Source organism: Macaca fascicularis, chromosome 2, assembly GCF_037993035.2.
Source record: "Macaca fascicularis isolate 582-1 chromosome 2, T2T-MFA8v1.1".
Lineage (NCBI taxonomy): Eukaryota > Metazoa > Chordata > Mammalia > Primates > Cercopithecidae > Macaca > Macaca fascicularis.
In genome coordinates, this window is record NC_088376.1 from 61,705,774 (window position 1) to 61,723,284 (window position 17,511).

The following is a 17,511-nucleotide window of genomic DNA, read 5'->3' on the forward strand; positions in this document are numbered from 1 at the left end:
CAACAAACACCAACACATTAAAACTTTATTATTAAGGATAGTATCTGAAAAATGGATTTGCATTCACTATCCTTATTGACAAAGTCTATGTTGTGGCTTGAGATATTGATATTGATGTATGGAACATCTCAATTAACAAATTTATAATATTGCTTATTTCATTTAAGACTGTCATCCTTTATAATTTTCACATGTGTGTGAATGGGTGTGTATGCGTGCATGTCTGATCATTACTATAAGGTACTGGTACTGTGGTACATGTATACCTTTTGAAACTAAATAAATGTACATATTTTAGAGTTGTGTGCCAAAAACTGTTTTACTAATAGGGATTTAGCAGTCATTGTCTTTATGTCATATAATTTCAAAACTGGAAGGAATCTAGAGACCTAATTCAACTCCTTCATTTTACAAATAAAGAAATTGATACCTAGGAAGGTGAAGCAGATTTGTACAAGATGACACAGAAGTTAGTGATAGGGCCAGGCTAGAACTTGGATAATCCTTGAGCCAGGCAGGAACGTTTGACAAAATCTGGGAGGCCTTGGGAGCAACAGTTCTTTTGGGAGAAGAAATGAATGAGTCACCTTTCTCCTTGCCTCTGTTCCTCCTGTGTCATCGTGCTTCTGACATCTTCTTCCTCTTCCTGTTCTTCTCTAGGAGGACTGGGATGCCACAGTTTGCCTCACCTGGAGAGGGATGAGGGAGATTTATGCCCCATTCTGTCTCTGTGGGAGAATTTCACCTTGGAGTGTGCCTGAGACATTGCTAGTTAAATATTGGCTGGGAATATGATTGCTCAAAACTGCCGTGAGTGCATTGTTACACATTTTACCCTTTTTCAAGTATGTAGGCTGAAATTGGAGAGAGCTTAAATTAGTTTGGAGTCTCAGTATTATAATTATCCCTTATGTTTTCACAAGGCTCACCCAGTTGTACAGTGCTTTTCCTCTACATAGTTTCAATTGGTTATTGTTTAAACACACTAAATTTTGGGATCATTTGTAACCAGAAAACAACGAATAAAATAATGAATTATATTTTACAGTGGCAGAAATCAAGACTTAGGGACATTAAGTGATGGTATGTCAGAACCAAGTGCCAACAAGGGCTTCAGATTTTTTCCCTCCACTATACCGCAATACTATGATTCTGCATTGTTACTCAGTCCACATACAGAACCTTACATAAATGATGGAGGCTTGATTACAAGTTAATTATTTCAACTACCCCATCTGTAATTTTAGTTTGAATTTAATGCTATTCATATACTGTAAACCTCCTCTGTAGAATTTAAAGAGCTTATTCTAAAAAAATTATATGACATGTCAAAGGATATAGAATAGTCAAAACAGTTTTTGAAGAAGGAGAACCAAGTGGGAGAATTTATATACCTAACTTTAAGATGAACAAAAAAGCTACATTAATCAAACCATGTGGAATTGGTATAAGGATAGACACAAAGACTAGTGGAATACAATAGAGAGTCTAGAAGTAGACCCATAAATATATTTTCAATTAATTTTTTACATATGTACTAAGGTAATTCAGAGGAGGAAAAGATTGTATCTCTAACAAATGGTATAGGAGCAACTGGATGTCTAAAAAAAAGTTAAAGGACCTTGACCCTTAGTCACACCATCTACAGAAGTTAACTGGATCACATAATTAAACATAGAAGCTAAAATCATAAAACAAAGCACAAGGGAAAAGTTTTGTGACCTTAAGTTAGGGAAGACTGTCTTAGATAAGACACAAGAAAACAGAAATAATAAAACAAAAAAATAGGTTAATTGGACTTCATTGAAATTATAAACATAAAATCTTCAAGAATAGAAGATGAGGTTTCTGGAATGGTAGTATGAGTCACTGACAGAAATGAAAGGAGAGATAAATAATTCAACAATGTAATTGGATACTTTAATACTCTACTTGCAATAATGGATAGAAGAGCTAGACATAAAATCAGGAAGGATAGGTTGACATGAAAACCTCGGAAAACTATAAATCAAAGACACCTAACAGATATCTATTCAATACTTTACCCAACAACAGCAGAATACCCATTCTTCTCAAGAATACATGGAACATTTTCTAGGACAGACCATATGGTAGGCCACAAGGAAAGCCTCAATGAATTGAAAAGGATTTAAATAATAGAAAGTATGTCTTCTGATCAGAAATAACAGAAGAAAATTTAGGAAATTCATAAATATATGGAAATTAAAGAAAACATTTCTAAATAACTAATGGGTCAAATAATAAATCACAAGGGAAATTAGGAAATGTTTTGAAATGAATAAACACAAAATACAGAATACTAACATTTATGTGATACAACTAAAGCAATGTTTGGAGGAAAATTTATAACTCTAAAAGCCTATGTTTAAAAAGGAAAAAATACTATATCAATAACCTAATGTTATAGCTCAGGAAATTAGAAAAAAGAAAAATAAACTAGACACAAAGCAAGAAGAATGAGAGAAATAATAAAAGTTAGCATGAAAATAGATGGAATAGGGAACAGAAAAACCACAGAGAAAATCTACAAAACCAAAAGTTGGTTCTTGAATCAACAAAATTGACAAAGTTTTATCCATATTGACCACCACCAACAACAACAAAGAGAAGACTCAAATGACTAAAACTCAAGAATAAAAGAGGGGATACAACTACCAATATTATTAGTCATTGGAGAAATACAAATTAAAACTACCCTGAGATACTACTATATGTCTATTAGAATGGCTAAAATCAAAATTTTAAAAACCTGACAATACAATGTTGATGAGGATATAGAGCAACTGGTGGGAATGCAAAAAGCCAAAGTCAGTTTTCATGGCAGTTTCTTAAAAAGTTAAACATATACTTACAGAAATTGACAAGTTGATCCTAAAGTTCATATGGAAATGTAAGGGACCTCAAATAGCTAAAACAATCCTGAAAAATAATCACACAACTCAGTAATCCTACTCACAGGTATTCACTCCAGAAAAATAAAAACTTAAGTTCTCAAGAAGACTGTACATGAATGTCCTAGCAGCTGCTATAGTCTGAATGTTTGTATCCCTCCTCAAATTCATATGCTGAAACCTATTCCCCAATGCAATAGTATTAAGAAGGGTAGCTTTTAGGAGGTCATTAGGTAATGAGGGTGGAGCACTCATGAATGGGATTAGTGCCTTTATGAAAGAGGATGGAGGGAGCCTGTTCACCCTTTTGTCATGTGAGGACACAAGAAGGTGCCATCTATGAGGCAGACAAGGAGCCCCCACTAGATGTTGAATCTGCTAGTGCTTTGATTTTGAACTTCACAGTCCCCAGAACTCTGAGCAATAAGTTGCTGTTTATAAGTTACAGTCTAAGGTATTTTATTATAGCAGCCTGAAAGGACTAAGAGAGCAGTTTTATTCATAGTAGCCCAAGCTGGAAGAGACTCAAGTGTTCATCAACAGGTGAATGGACAAATTGCTCTATACCCATTGACTGGAATCCTACTCAACAATAAAAACAAATAAACTATGGATGTACACAAGATTCGTTATGAAATTCATTGATAAATTTCAAATGATTTATGCTAAGCAAAAGAAGACAAACACAAAAGACTACATACTCTATGAATCCACTTATATGAAAATCTAGAGAGAGTAAAACCATAATGAAGAAAACCAGATCAGTAGATGATAATAGTGTTCACTACTACTACCTACGTGCAATTAGTATACAATTATACATATGAAATATATAAAAATATATGAAATATATATAATAATTGCAATGTGGCAGCAGACTATAATGGCAGTGGGTCCTTTAGGAAATCTTAACTGATTTTCAGTTTCAGCTTTTGAAAAATTATCAAAATTCTAGGCAAAATGCTATTCCTCTCAAATAACTATGAGTGATTTATCTGGGCAACTCCTACATTCAAGGTTGCTAGGAAGACTAAGTGAAAAGGAAGGAAATGATGTGGTAACTCTTCCAAGCCTCTACTATCCATACAATTTATTCTTCCCTTTAAAACACTAGTCTAATATTCACAGAGAAAACTTCAAAATCCCTCCCTCTATAACAGAAAGGACAAGGCCAGAAAATTTAAGATGCTCAAGTTAGAAACACACAACGGCCACAGGGCCTCACAAACATAATGCCAAAGGCCAGTCCTATGGTTATAAGTGATTAGAAGCAAACATTTAGTAAGCACAGTGGAAGGAAGAGGAACCTTCCAGGAACTCCCTTGTGAAGACTGCCCTTCAGGTGACCTTAGAAGAGCGTAACCAAGAACTCAGGACCATCTTGCAACTGGAATAAGGGTTGTACAACACAAGCAGGCCTGTGCCGATGGGTGATAACATGTGGCAGAACTTCCACAGCACAGAGAGAAAAATATAGAGTGGATATAATTTCTTAGTCACCCCTGGCTAAGGGTATCATAAGGATAAATTTAACTCTTGATATAATGACTCTGTGTATCTTTTGTCATCAGTTTTATTAGTCATACTCATGTTTAATAAATATTGAACTTATTCCAGAATAGGAAGTTTGGTTATTCTCAATTAAACTGTTGTGGTTTTTGTCAAGACTCTTAAAAGTTTTTTTGTTGTATCCTAATGTTTTTCTGTTGAGACTCTACTGTTAAAACATCTATTTAAAAATATTATCTATATGATATTTAATTAATTTTAATAACATGAGTGATATTGATGACAAATGACACAGTTGTAATCTGTGAACTTAACCTTTTCTTTCTTTTTGATTTGAAAATTACCTGCTTTTTGAAACAACCTAATGAAAATTAAAGATGTACAGTTTAATACCTTAGATTTTCTGTCCTTTAATCCATGAAGTAATTAATTAAAGAATTCTCTGGGCCTCATATTTTTTGTATCAGTGCATCAGAATTCTTTTAAAGATCATTTTTTTGAAGGTAGTATTAGGAGAAGGACTGCAAGAGCTTAGCTGAAACATTTGCATTTCATGATTGGAGACTGTTCTAAGTGAAGAAGTCATTGCCCTCAGCTAGAGAGGGGTCTGTAGAAGCATAGGTAGAGCCTCTCTCGTTCTCTGGACCTGTGTAGGGCATTTCATCAAAGGATAAAAATGACAAGCTGTTAATATTTACATATATCAAAGAGCCACATGATTATGGTTAGTTCTTATTGCCATGAATTTTTTTCCTAATTTTGATAATTTTAGTTATCAGATCAAAACCACTATACACTTTGTTTAAATCAGAACATGCTGAATTGGTTTTCTTTACCCCTTCAAAAAGCTCTCTCCTGTTAAGCATAGTAGTGATGGGCTTTTTAAAAAGGACTTTTAGTTTTACAAAGCCAGGTTAGTAAAATAATAAAAAAGGACTCAACCCTAGGAATCTCCTGCCTCATTTATCTAATGAGCACATGGAGTGGATTTTAAAAGAGTTATTGTCCTAAAACATAGGAACAGAGAGATGTACTAAAATTTCTCTCTTAAAGTAGCACTTGAGTGACATCCACTGGCCAGACTACTTTATTGGCAGTGTGAAACAGATGTTACCTCTGATAAGTCCCAAATAAGAGAACGTCTGAAGATAGATATTCTTAATAGTTGTACATATCTGTCCAAAAAGCAAATTATTTCTGCCTTTAAAAATTTATATCCACTACTGTAGACAGATCTTCATGCTATTTCTGGAAATCTATGCCACATGTCTCAGTTTAAATGGGCAAAAATTCAAAAGCTTAACAATACAATTTCTTGGTCAGACTGTGGGAAAACGGGTTTTTAAATTTTTATTTATTTATTTAGTTTTTATTCTTTTTTTTTTTTTTTTAAGACAGGGTGTCATTTTGTCATCCAGGCTACAGTGAAGTGGTGTGATCATGGTGCACTGTAGCTCCAACCTCCCAGGCTCAAGTGATCCTCCTGCCTCAGCCTCCCAAGTAGTTGGGACTTCAGGCTCATACCACCATGCCCAGCTAATTTTAAAATTTTATGTAGTGTAGGGGTCTCACTATGTTGCTCAGGCTGGTCTTGAACTCCTGGGCTCAAGTGATCCTTTAGCCTTGGCCTCCCAAAGTGCTGGGATTATAGGCATGAGCCACTGTGCCTGGCCAAAAATAGGTATTTTTATAATGTGAAATGCTACAACCCTTTAAAAGGAAATTTGGCAATACTTAACAAAACCATATATGCATTTATCCTTTGGTTCAGCAATTCCACTTTAGCCTAAAGACACACTTCCACCAACATAAAAATACGTATTTGCAAGATTGCTTATTACATGATTTGCAATCACAAAATATTGGTAACCTACTAAATACGCAAATATAGAAGGGTGATTGAAGAAACTATAGTATTAATACATACACACAATGCAGTACCATGCAGGTGTAAGAAAAAGAACAAGGAAAACCTGTATGAACTGATATGGTGCAATTCTTAGGACATATTGTTAGGCAGACAGAGAGATAACTTTTAACAACTGACACCCATATCAGTGCCGTTTTTTGACCTAATTCAGTTATCATTTAAGTTTTTAGTACTAGAAATTTCTGGTGAATCAGGAATGGTAGAGGTGGGTGGGGAAGGTGTTTTGAGCCAAGTACAACATCTATCTTTGGCTTCCACATGTCAGCTGTTCCTATATACTAATCGTAGTCTATTTGGGGATTTGGGGGGGTCAGGTCACTTATCTGAATGTGCATATAGATAGGTGGATAGATAAGAGATCCAAAGCAGATAATAAACACATGTGTGTGGGTTTAGGTGTATGAATTGAACCAGGCACGAACTTTGCCATCTTGCAATATTCACAGACAAGTCATGCTTGAGTCTGGTAATTTCGTTCACTCCAAGATTTCACACTGATCTGTTCACATGGGTGTGTGTTGATTTACATTTCTGCCTTGTTTTCAGTAGTCCCTCATTGACCTGAAAGGCTGAGTTGGTATCATGTGGGAAAACCCTACTACTTTCCAAATTGTAAAATTTGTCCTGCTTCTGTAGAGTAATGCTCACATTTCCTTTACCATTGCTTTTATCCCAAGGGGCTTATTTTTATTTTATTTTTTCTTATCATGTTCTTTTTCCTCTTCTCACTTTGAATTTCAAAGGCATCTTTGTTGCATTTATTTCTTCTATTAAGATGTGGGGCTCATAATAATTTCTATTAAAAAAAAAAAAACCAAAAAACACAGCAGACTGGCACAGAAGCAGCCACCTGTGCTGCAGAACTGGAGGAAAAACCATTTTTTCTGAGACGTCTCTCTGACGCCATCTACTGACAAAGCTGCATATCGTGCCAGCTGGCAAAGGAAAAATATTTTAAACCCTCAGTCTGTGAAAAGAATGAACTTGAATCTGAGACAGTAAATTCATAACCTGCAAGGAAAGTGCTCATATATACTTCCCATGGTGATTCCTTCATCAAGTTAGTTAATTTTTTTCATAAAATACGTTCTCATCTTTTATCTTTCTCCTTCTTAATATGTAATTCAGAAGTATGGTCACCTCATTTATTATTTATTTATTTATTTATTTGAGATGGATTTTCGCTCCTGTTGCCCAGGCTGGAGTGCAATGGCACAATCTCGGCTCGTGGCAACCTCTGCCTCCCTGGTTCAAGAGATTCTCCTGCCTTACCCACCCAAGTAGCTGGGATTACAGGCATGCGCCACCACACCAGGCTAATTTTGTATTTTTTTAGTAGAAACGGGTTTTCACCATGTTGGCCAGGCTGGTCTCAAACTCCTGACTTCGGGTGATCCACCTGCCTCACCCTCCCAAAGTGCTGGGATTACAGGCGTGAGGCACCGTCCCCAGCTGCACATTATTTTTTGTTGCTTAATTTATATGTATTTTTTCTTTTACCAAGCTGGAGGGATCCTTTAACATCTTTTTTTGAATTAGAAGAATATACTATCACCTGTTCTCTCCTGACTCCCTTCACTTCTGATGAGGAAGGAAAAATACAGCAAGTATGTTTTTACAATTGAAGACAGATAAATGTATAGATAGGTAGACATATGGATGAATACACAGTTGGATACATACACAAAGAGAAAGAAAATAGATATAAACAGATTAAGAGAAGAATGCATGAACAAACAAAACATAGTAAGAGAGAGGCATATATTTGTTAAAAATTGAATACTGTAGGACATAAATGTATTTATTGGCATTTGAAATATGGGACAATTTAGGATCATTTTTCATCCCAGGCATGGTACCTGTCTTTGTTCCCAAACACGCAAGTCCCTTTCCTCTTGATCCTAACATACCAATTTAGTATCTTTGGGGGTAGATCATTTATCTCTATTTAATTAGTTTTCAAAACAGATGATAAGAATGTGCCTGTCTGGAGGTCTGTATAAAAGGAAACTTTTTTTACTGTCTAATCTTTGTTCAGTCATTAATTTGTATTGTGATTCCAGGGAATTATTTATTCTGCTCCTTCGAAACTCAAGTTTGCTATAAACAAATGAGGAAAACAACAAATTATTTCCTTGGAGCTGAATAAAAATAAATTTAAATGATTCCTAGGTATTTTGATGTATAAAAGTAGTCCTGCCTTATCCATGGTTTTGGTTATCTGCAGTCAACCTCAGTTCAGAAGAATGAAATGGAAAATTCCAGAAGTAAAGAATTCATACGTTTTAAATTACATGCCATACTGAGTATTATCATGAAATCCACCCCAGTATGAAATCATCCCTCTGCCCAGTGCATCCACTCTGTCCACACTCCCTGCCAGTGAGACACTTGGTAGCTGTCTCAGTTATCAGATCAACCGTTGCAGTATCATAGTGCTTGTGTTCAAGTAATCCTTATTTTACTAAAAATGACTCCAACGTGCAAGAGTAGAGATGCTGGCAACTCGGATATGCGAAAGGGAAGCCACAAAGTGTTTCCTTTAAGTGAAAAGGTGAAAGTCTTCAACTTAATAAGGAAAGAAAAAAAATCGTATGCTGGGATCTACGATAAGAATGAATCTTCTAATTGTGAAATTGTGAAGAAGGAAAAACAAATTCATGCTAGTTTTGCTGTTGCACCTCAAACTGAAAAAAAATTATGGCCATCCAGTGTGTGCTAAGTGCTAAGTTAAATGGAAAAGGTATTAAATTTGTTGGTGGAAGACATGAAGAGAAATTGTGTTCTGATTGATGGCAATATGTTGGGCCAAAAAGCATTCAGCTACATAAAGACTTCAGCAAGGGATCCCCTAAAACTAGTGACAGCAAGCCATTTACTGCACGTAAGGGATGGTTACATAGATTCAGGAATACAGAAGGTCAATGGTAGCTTATAACTGTCACAATGACTACATCATTCACCTCACTTCATCTCATCATGTAGGCAGTGTATCATCTTGCATCAACGTAAGAAAATGAGTATGTACAATACAATATTTGGGAAAGAGGCCATATTCACATAACTCTTATTATAGTGTATCATTATAGTTGTTCTATGTTGTTATTAGTTATTATTGTTAATCTCCTACTATGCTTAATATATAAATTAAACTTTATTATAGGTATGTATGTATAGGAAAAAAACATAGTTTACATAGGAGTTCGGTATTCTCCATGGTTTCAGGCATCTACCTGGGGAGTCTTGGAAAGTATTCCCCCAGGATAAGGTGGTGGCTAGTTTGTACAATAAAAAGCAGTATTTATTAAGCACATAAACATTCTTTCAGACCTATTATTCATTTATTTAAATTTGTAAACATTTATAGGGTACAAGTGCAATTCTGTTACATGCACAGATCATGCAGTGGTCAAGTCAGGGCTTTTAAGGGTATTCATCATCCAAATAATGTACATTGTACCCATTAAGTAATTTCTCAGTACAGAATTTCTCACATCCACCCTCCCACCCCTTCACTCTTCTGAGTCTCTATCGTCTATCATTCCACTCTCTACTGCCATGTGTTCACATTTTTTTAGCAGTCACTTAGGAGTGAGAACATGAGCTCCCTAGACCTCTCAGTGGATGCTTTCCCACTATCTTGGCCACTAGTTTTGCCAATTCAGCTCTAAAATAAAGGACAGCCTTAAACTCCTAGAGTACATATTTTTCTTTAAAAATTGGTACTTCATTCACATAATAATACACAAACTTTTCATTCCTGTGATCAGATAAATCAGAGAGTATAAACTATTTTTCATGAGTCAATATATGGAAGTAAACTAACGTCTGGTCCCATGATTCAAATTAATGTGGTTATTCTCACCAGACTTCAAAGGTTTTCTTTGCATATCTTCTATGTAGAGTTAGATGAAGCTAATGTAGAAGTTCAGAGAATCTGAATCCCTTTCTAAGGGCTTCGTATATGATGTTGCATTTGCCTGAAATACCCTTACTCTGCCCCTCCAACCCCACTCCCAATCTTCATCCCTCTAGTCAAGCTCATTTTTCACGGCTTCTGGGCTCCCAAGCAGAACCAGACACTCCTTCTCTCTTGTCCCATACTAGCACCCTGCACTATTGGTGGGGAGAGGTGGGGGTGGGGGTAGACCAGGGAGACAAAAGAAGGCACTGAAGAGGTTTACAGCCTGACTTCCAATATGAAGGATGAAGATAAAGAGAATGTTTTGGCTCACATAGCACTCAGGAGGAGTGGTAGGAAGTAAATGCACATGAAGACTGAATCCAGAACTTGGATTTTTGGAAGTAACCCTCTTCTCTTTTCTGTCTGTGTAGCTAACTTTGCTCCAGAGGCTGAAGCTACCCCCACACCTGTGAAACCAGGCTGGTCAATCTAGTGACCTTGTGTCCCAGATGATAAAGCCTATACTTACACCTGAATTGATCTCCAATCACTTTTCCATCAGTTGGTGGTTATAAAATAAGTGCAATTTGTTTGGCCAATAATAGGTCAATGCAGTTAGAATGAGCAAGTTCATTGTTTGGACAGGAATAGGTTTTTCCACAGAGGTAAGCTTCCCTTGTTACACCACTAGGTGGTGCAACGTGCTCCTGATATAAGGAACTCATTTAAGCAGTTTTCAAGCTGGGTCCTATTCTAGATGTTTGAGACACAAAGGTGCCCAAGACTTTCAGGAGGTCAAAGTGTGGTGGATATAGTTTCAGATTTACAGAAAAGTTGTAAGGCTAGTACAAAGAGTTCCCACATGCACTCTTACCCAGACTCCTGAAATGGCAACATTTTACCACATTTGTTTTAGCATTTTACCACATTTGTTTTATTCTTTCTCTGTCCATATACATATATATCTACTATATGTACATATCCTTTGACTTCTAAATATTTCAATATGTGTTTTCTAAAAACAAGTACCTTTTTTTATAACCACAGTCCAATAGTCAAAATCAGGAAATTAATGCTGATACAGTACAAATTATCTACTTACAGAACTTAGCTTTTGTCAACTGTCCCCAATAATGTTCCCTATAGCCAAATAAATCCTGGATAATGTGTTGCATTCAGCTGTTATGTCTCTGCAATCTTCTTTAATCAGCACAGTTCCTTAGTCTGTTATGACACTGAGAAATATGGGCCAGTTATTTTGAATAATATCCTTCAATTTGGGTTTGTTTGATGTTTCCTTATGCTGAGATTTAGGTATGAGCTTTTGTTAGGTAAACCACAGAGTTTTGTGTTTTCATTTTCAATGCATATCTGGGGGCACGTGATGTCACTTTGTCTCAATACTGGTAATATTAACTATGATCACTTGGTTCACGTGTGTGGGCCAGGTTTCTGCACTGTTTTTTCCTTTGTCATTAATAAATCTCTGGTGAGGAGCTACTTTGAGATTATGCATATATCCTTTACTCTTCAAACTTTTATCCACTAATTTTAGCAACCACTGATGATTCCTGTCTGGATCAAATATTATGATGATGCCTAGCAAATAGTGGTTTTCTATTTTCATCATTCCTTCTGCATTTATTGATTGGCTTTCTACTACAAGGAAGAGCGTTCCTTTCTCTTCTGTTTGTTTAATATTTATCCCAGGTCCAAGGGAAGAATGTATACTATCTTCACTGCTATTTAACATTCAACTGGAGATATTCACTACTGCAGTTGGAAAAGAGAAATCAAGTGAAGACAGAAGGACTAGAAAAGAGTAAGTAAAACTCTCTGTCTTTGCAGATGGTATGATAGTATACTTGAAAAATCATAGAAAATTAACAACAAAACTAAGTCAAACAAGAGAAGAATTCAGTAAGTTGGCAGGACATAACATACATAAATCAACAGCCTTCCCATACATAATAAGTAACATGACATAAAGGTAGAGACAACTACATTTACAAAAGCAACAAAGAAAAATAAATTTAACAAGAAATATGTAAAATATTTATGAAGAACACTTTAAAACACTCTCAAAAGACACAAAACAGTTTGAAAAAGTGCAACACCCCCTTTTTTTTTGGTATGAGATGACTTAGCTTTTCTCACTTTGAGAAAGTGAAGTCTCCTTAAATTAATTTTTAAAGTTTATTTAAAAAATACTAAATTTTCTTATGGAGCTAGGCAAGCTGATACTAATTTCAGATGGAAAAATATGGAAGAATATCCAGGAAAACAAAAATAAAAGCTATGAAAGGGGACTACCTCTACCAGTCACTAAAACATACTCTAAAGCCTCTAAAATAAAAACTGTGGTCCTAGTGCATGACAAGAAACACCGAGCAGTACAACCAAAAAGAAAGTCCAGAAGTAAACCCAAATACATATGGGAATTTAGTATACAATAAAGGTGGCATCTCAAATCACTTGGACAAAGATGGACTTAACAATTGGTTAGCCATTTAGAAAAAGATAAAAAGTTTGACCCATACCTCATACTAGGCAAAAGAATAAACTCCAAATGGGTCAGGAATCTAAATCTAAATAATGAAACCATACAAGTACTAGAAAAAAAATGGGTGAATTCTTCTTTAACCTGGGTACAAGCAAAGGATTTCTCATTATGTTTCAAAATCTAGATGCAATAAAAGAAAAAATTGATAAATTTGACTATATTCTAAAAAAAGAACCCTTTTCATGACAAAACAAGCGAAAAACTTCATAAAGACAAAAGACAACTGATAAACTGGAAGAAAAAAGGTAATATCCCATTAATGTACTGTTAAAATTGAGAGGAAAGACTTCTTTTGTGTTTAAGATATGAAAAGCTGCAATGAGCATCCTTCCTTTCTCAATAAGGAAAAAAACTCAGAACTACAAGGTCACAACCTTAACGGAAACCATCAGATGCAGCTGGGTTGCAAGGTAACCAGGTAGCCTGAACTCCTGGGAAGGGCAAGCCACCAAGAAGTTCTCAGGCATGCACAGGGGAGTTGACACCGTCTAAAAAGCTCTTTCCTGCGTCCTCGTCTGGGTGCTCAGTTTGGTGGGTACATTACCTTTTTACCTTTTTTTTCCCCGTAGGTTTCACATTTCTATAATAATTTTTTAAAGCCCTGAGGATTAAAGCAAGTTTCCACACTCCTAGAACGAGTTTTAAACCCATTCAATTAATCAACTGCCTCAATAAACTTGTTTTGAAAAACCCCTCCTTTCTCAAAGTCAGTCAATGACAGATTCACTCCAATAAATTCAGTGGAGAATTAATAACAGTCTTACCAGAATATCTACTCTTCTACAGATGATGGCAAACCCTTTTGCCTCTGAAATTCACCTGTTCCTGAACTCTATATTCTCCAAAGCTCCATAGAGCATCAGCAGCCTGCTCTGCTTGGGGAGATTGTGCCTACTCAGCATAGCTTTTCCTTATTAGAGTATACAGTAAAATCCAGTTTTGTTGCTTTTCTTTTCTTTTTTTTTTTTTTTTTTTTTGAGGCAGGGTCTTGCTATGTCACACAGGCTGGAGTGCAGTGGTGCAATCACAGCTCACTGCAGCTTCTATTTCCTGGGCTCAAGTGATCCTCCCACCTCAGTTGGGACTACAGGCACATGTCACCACACCAGGCTAATTTTTGTATTTTTGGAGAGATGAGGTTTCACCATGTTGCCCAGGCTGGTCTCCAATTCCTGAGTATAAGCAATGTCCCCACCTCAGCCTCCCAAAGTGTTGGGTTTCCAGGCGTGAACCACTGTGCCCGGCCCAGTTTTGTCTCTTTTAGTTCAGATATTGATGGCTGACTCATAATTCCTTGACAAACCAAAGCTCCAAACTAACTACAAAGATCATTTGGATTGTTGTGTGGGCAACATATCATAGAAATGCAACAACATAAGTAGAGAGACCAATTGAGGCTGTTGAAAATCTTGGGTGAGGAGCAAACCTCTGGAGTTATAAAATAAAAAAAGAGAGAGTTTGGCATTAGAAACTATATGGAAACATTACCAAAAACTGAGTGAAAATAAATATATACAGCTCCTATCAGCAACAAAGAGCCTATTTAATCAACAAGAAAAAACCTCAATAATTCATCTGGAAAAATAAGCAAAGGATATGAAGAGAATTCCTAGAACAAGTATAAGTGGCTGTTAATGACATAAAAGAGGTTCAGTATTCCTCAGTATAATAGAAATATAAATTGAGACTACACTATGATAGCAATTTTTCACTAATCATATTTGCAAAGACCAAAAATCTGGTAACAAGATTGATTAGGATGATGTGGCAAACAGGCTGTTTCCAAGATTGTCCTCAAGAATAAGAACAATTTCTAGGCTATACTGCTGGGCTGAAAGGAAGAAAAACAACTGTGTGTAGTAACTCTGGAAGGACGCAAAATAATCTGGTAATGATGATTACTTTCCAAGAGTACTGGGTATAGGGAGGCAGAAAGACTTGCTTTGAACTTTATTCTCTTTGGTACTGTTTGAATGATATATGCCAGATGTATCTCTCATCAAATATAAGCAAAACAAAAAAGTTTAAAGAGTCTGTTGTGATTGTCTGGGAGATATTATTCTGGTAAGAGGAGTAGTGATGGAGAACATGCATAATGAGGGTATATTTTGGAGGAGAGTTGACAAGACATGCTGAGGGAGTAAATGTGGGAGATGAAGTAAGACATCAAGGATAACTGCTAGACTTGTGGACAGCAAATGGTAGAGAGATGTCCCATTTACTTTGCTAAGGAACACTTAGGGAGGAGCAGGTATAGCATGGGTGAGAGAATTCAAGGATTCTGTTTTAGATGTGCTACGTTTGAGATGCTTATTAGTCATCCACGTCATCCACGTGATGTCAAATAAACAGTTGGAATAGCAGTCTTATGCTGAAGAAAGGAGTCTGGAATGAAGGTATTTTAGAGGCAACAGCATATAAATCCACACTGATAAACAGAAATACAATGTAAGCCACATAGGCAATTTTACATTTTCTAGCAGTCACATAAAAAGTAAAAATGGGTGGAATTAGTTCACATATATACATATATATAAACTAAAGCAAAATTTTATATATATATACACACATATATATACATATACATGTATTTTTTTGAGATGGAGTCTCCCTCTGTTGCCAGGCTGGAGTGCACTGGTGCGATCTCAGCTCACTGCAACCTCTGCCTCCCAGGTTCAAGCGATTCTCCTGCCTCAACCTCCCCAGCAGCTGGGACTACAGGCACGTGCCACCACGCCCAGCTAAATTTTGTATTTTTACTAGAGACAGGGTTTCACTATGTTGGCCAGGATGGTCTCGATCTCTTGACCTCAGGTTATCCACCCACCTTGGCCTCCCAAAGTACTGGGATTACAGGCGTGAGCCACTGCGCCCGGCCAGTTTTAATATATACATTTTTAACCCAATGTCTGCAAAATATTATTTAAACATGTAATCAGTATTCAAATTACGAGGTTATTCTGTTTTTCATACAAGTCTTTGAACTCTGGTGTGTATTTTATACATATTGCATATCTCATTTCCAACTATCCACATTACAAATGATCAACAGCCACTCGTGGTTACCTACTGGACAGCAAAGGGAGGGTATTAAAGCTATGGGAATGGATGAGTGGAGGAAAGTGCAGGAATGGCTCTTGCATCATTGAACATCTAGATTTTGAATAGAAGAGGAGGAGCTGACAAATGAGACAGCAAATGAGATAGGCCAGCAAAGTGGGAGGAACACAAGGCAAGCATGGTGCCAAGGAGGCTAGAAAGGAGGGGCTGTCCCCTGCATCAATTGATAGAAGCTGAGTAAGATGATAGAGAAGTGACTAATGTATTTGGAAAGATGGAGTTATTACTCATCTTGGCAAGACAGTTTTATTAGACTGGGAGCTCCTCCACTGGAGTTGAAGAGAGAATGGATGGTGAAAGTGGAGATATGTATAGACATCTCAAAGGCAGCACCTGATCCTTGACACTCTCTCCTACCTCCTTCTCTCCCTAAATTTTGATCTCTACAGGGGGCCCAAGCTAGAAACCTGGGAGGCACTCTCAAGTCCTTCCTCTCTTTCAGATCGCATAGGCTATTATTTACAGTTATTCCCATTTTACCTCCTAAATAATTACCGCTTAATAATTACCGCTTTTTTCTTCTGTGCCATTCCTGCTTTTTATTGCCGACAGGCCCTCACCATTCTAATCGTTACGACTGCAGCATCTTCCTAATAATCCTCAGTTTTCAGCGTCTAGCTTTGACGCCCTCAAAATTCTGTTAGTAAAGCCCGAGTGCCCCCAGAAAGCGACGATGGTGCTGTGCTGGCAGATTGAATGTTTTTTAAACACAAAGCTTGCAGTCGTGCTGCTGTGGTAGAAATCCTTGCATGGCTCTTCTTGAAACAGGTTTAGTGTTTCTACTCTTGAGTTCCTTCTCTCGTTCAATACAAACACGCACACAACCAGTTCTGTTTCATGCTTTTGTCTTTATTATCCCTCGTAACTGCCCCCCCTGCCACCAACCCACTCAAACAAGCACCCTGACTGGCTCATTCTTACTCATTCTATCCTGGGTTTCAACTTCAAGGAGCTTCAGCGCCCCTCACTCCCTTGCCCCGAAAGCTGGTTAAACTGTGCACCTTTTCTCCCCTTTTCAAATGCCCTTTCCAGATATTTCTGTGGAATTCAGTGCCATTTTCTGCCGCTGTTCTCACCACATTCATTCATCATGTTGAGTTTTAAAAGTACTAGATTCTGTCGATTTCTCTAACTGAACTCTGAAATCTTTGAGGTCAGAGAGCTTGCCTCATTCCATTTTGTATTCCCAGTACGTGACACATGGCTGGACACATCAGAAGTTGTCCAACCAAGTTTGTGGGTATTAAGAGTGGTCAAAGACGCTGGGAAGGGCAGTGCCGGGAGAAGGGCAGCGCGCGTCTTGGCTACCCCAGCGCAGGTCGAACCACTCCGGAGTCTGGTGTGGAGCCGAGAGGGAGGCCCGCACTTTCTTCCCGCGGAGCTGCGCCGAGTCTGAAATAGGTGTACGCGTCAGCGGGGCAGGAAGCGAAAAGACAGTGCGGTAATTAGTGGAAAGCTGGAAGTGGGCACCTCCAGGGCCTCAGTCACACCAACACAATCACCCAGGGAAAGCGAACCGCACCACGCCTTTTCATCGCTCGCTGGGTCCAGGCTCCCAGCGCTCGCGGCCGCC

The 17,511-nt window shown here is 37.3% G+C and overlaps 1 long non-coding RNA gene across 1 annotated transcript; it reads right to left on the reverse strand.

Annotated features, from left to right (window-relative positions):
- Window positions 1-3: 3 nt before the first annotated feature.
- On the reverse strand, window positions 4-17,508 carry LOC141409644 (uncharacterized). The gene is made up of 2 exons (XR_012430823.1): window positions 16,448-17,508; window positions 4-689 (listed from the first exon to the last, which is right to left on the reverse strand). It is a non-coding gene; the product is annotated as an uncharacterized lncRNA (long non-coding RNA).
- Between the last annotated feature and the right edge of the window lie 3 nt (window positions 17,509-17,511).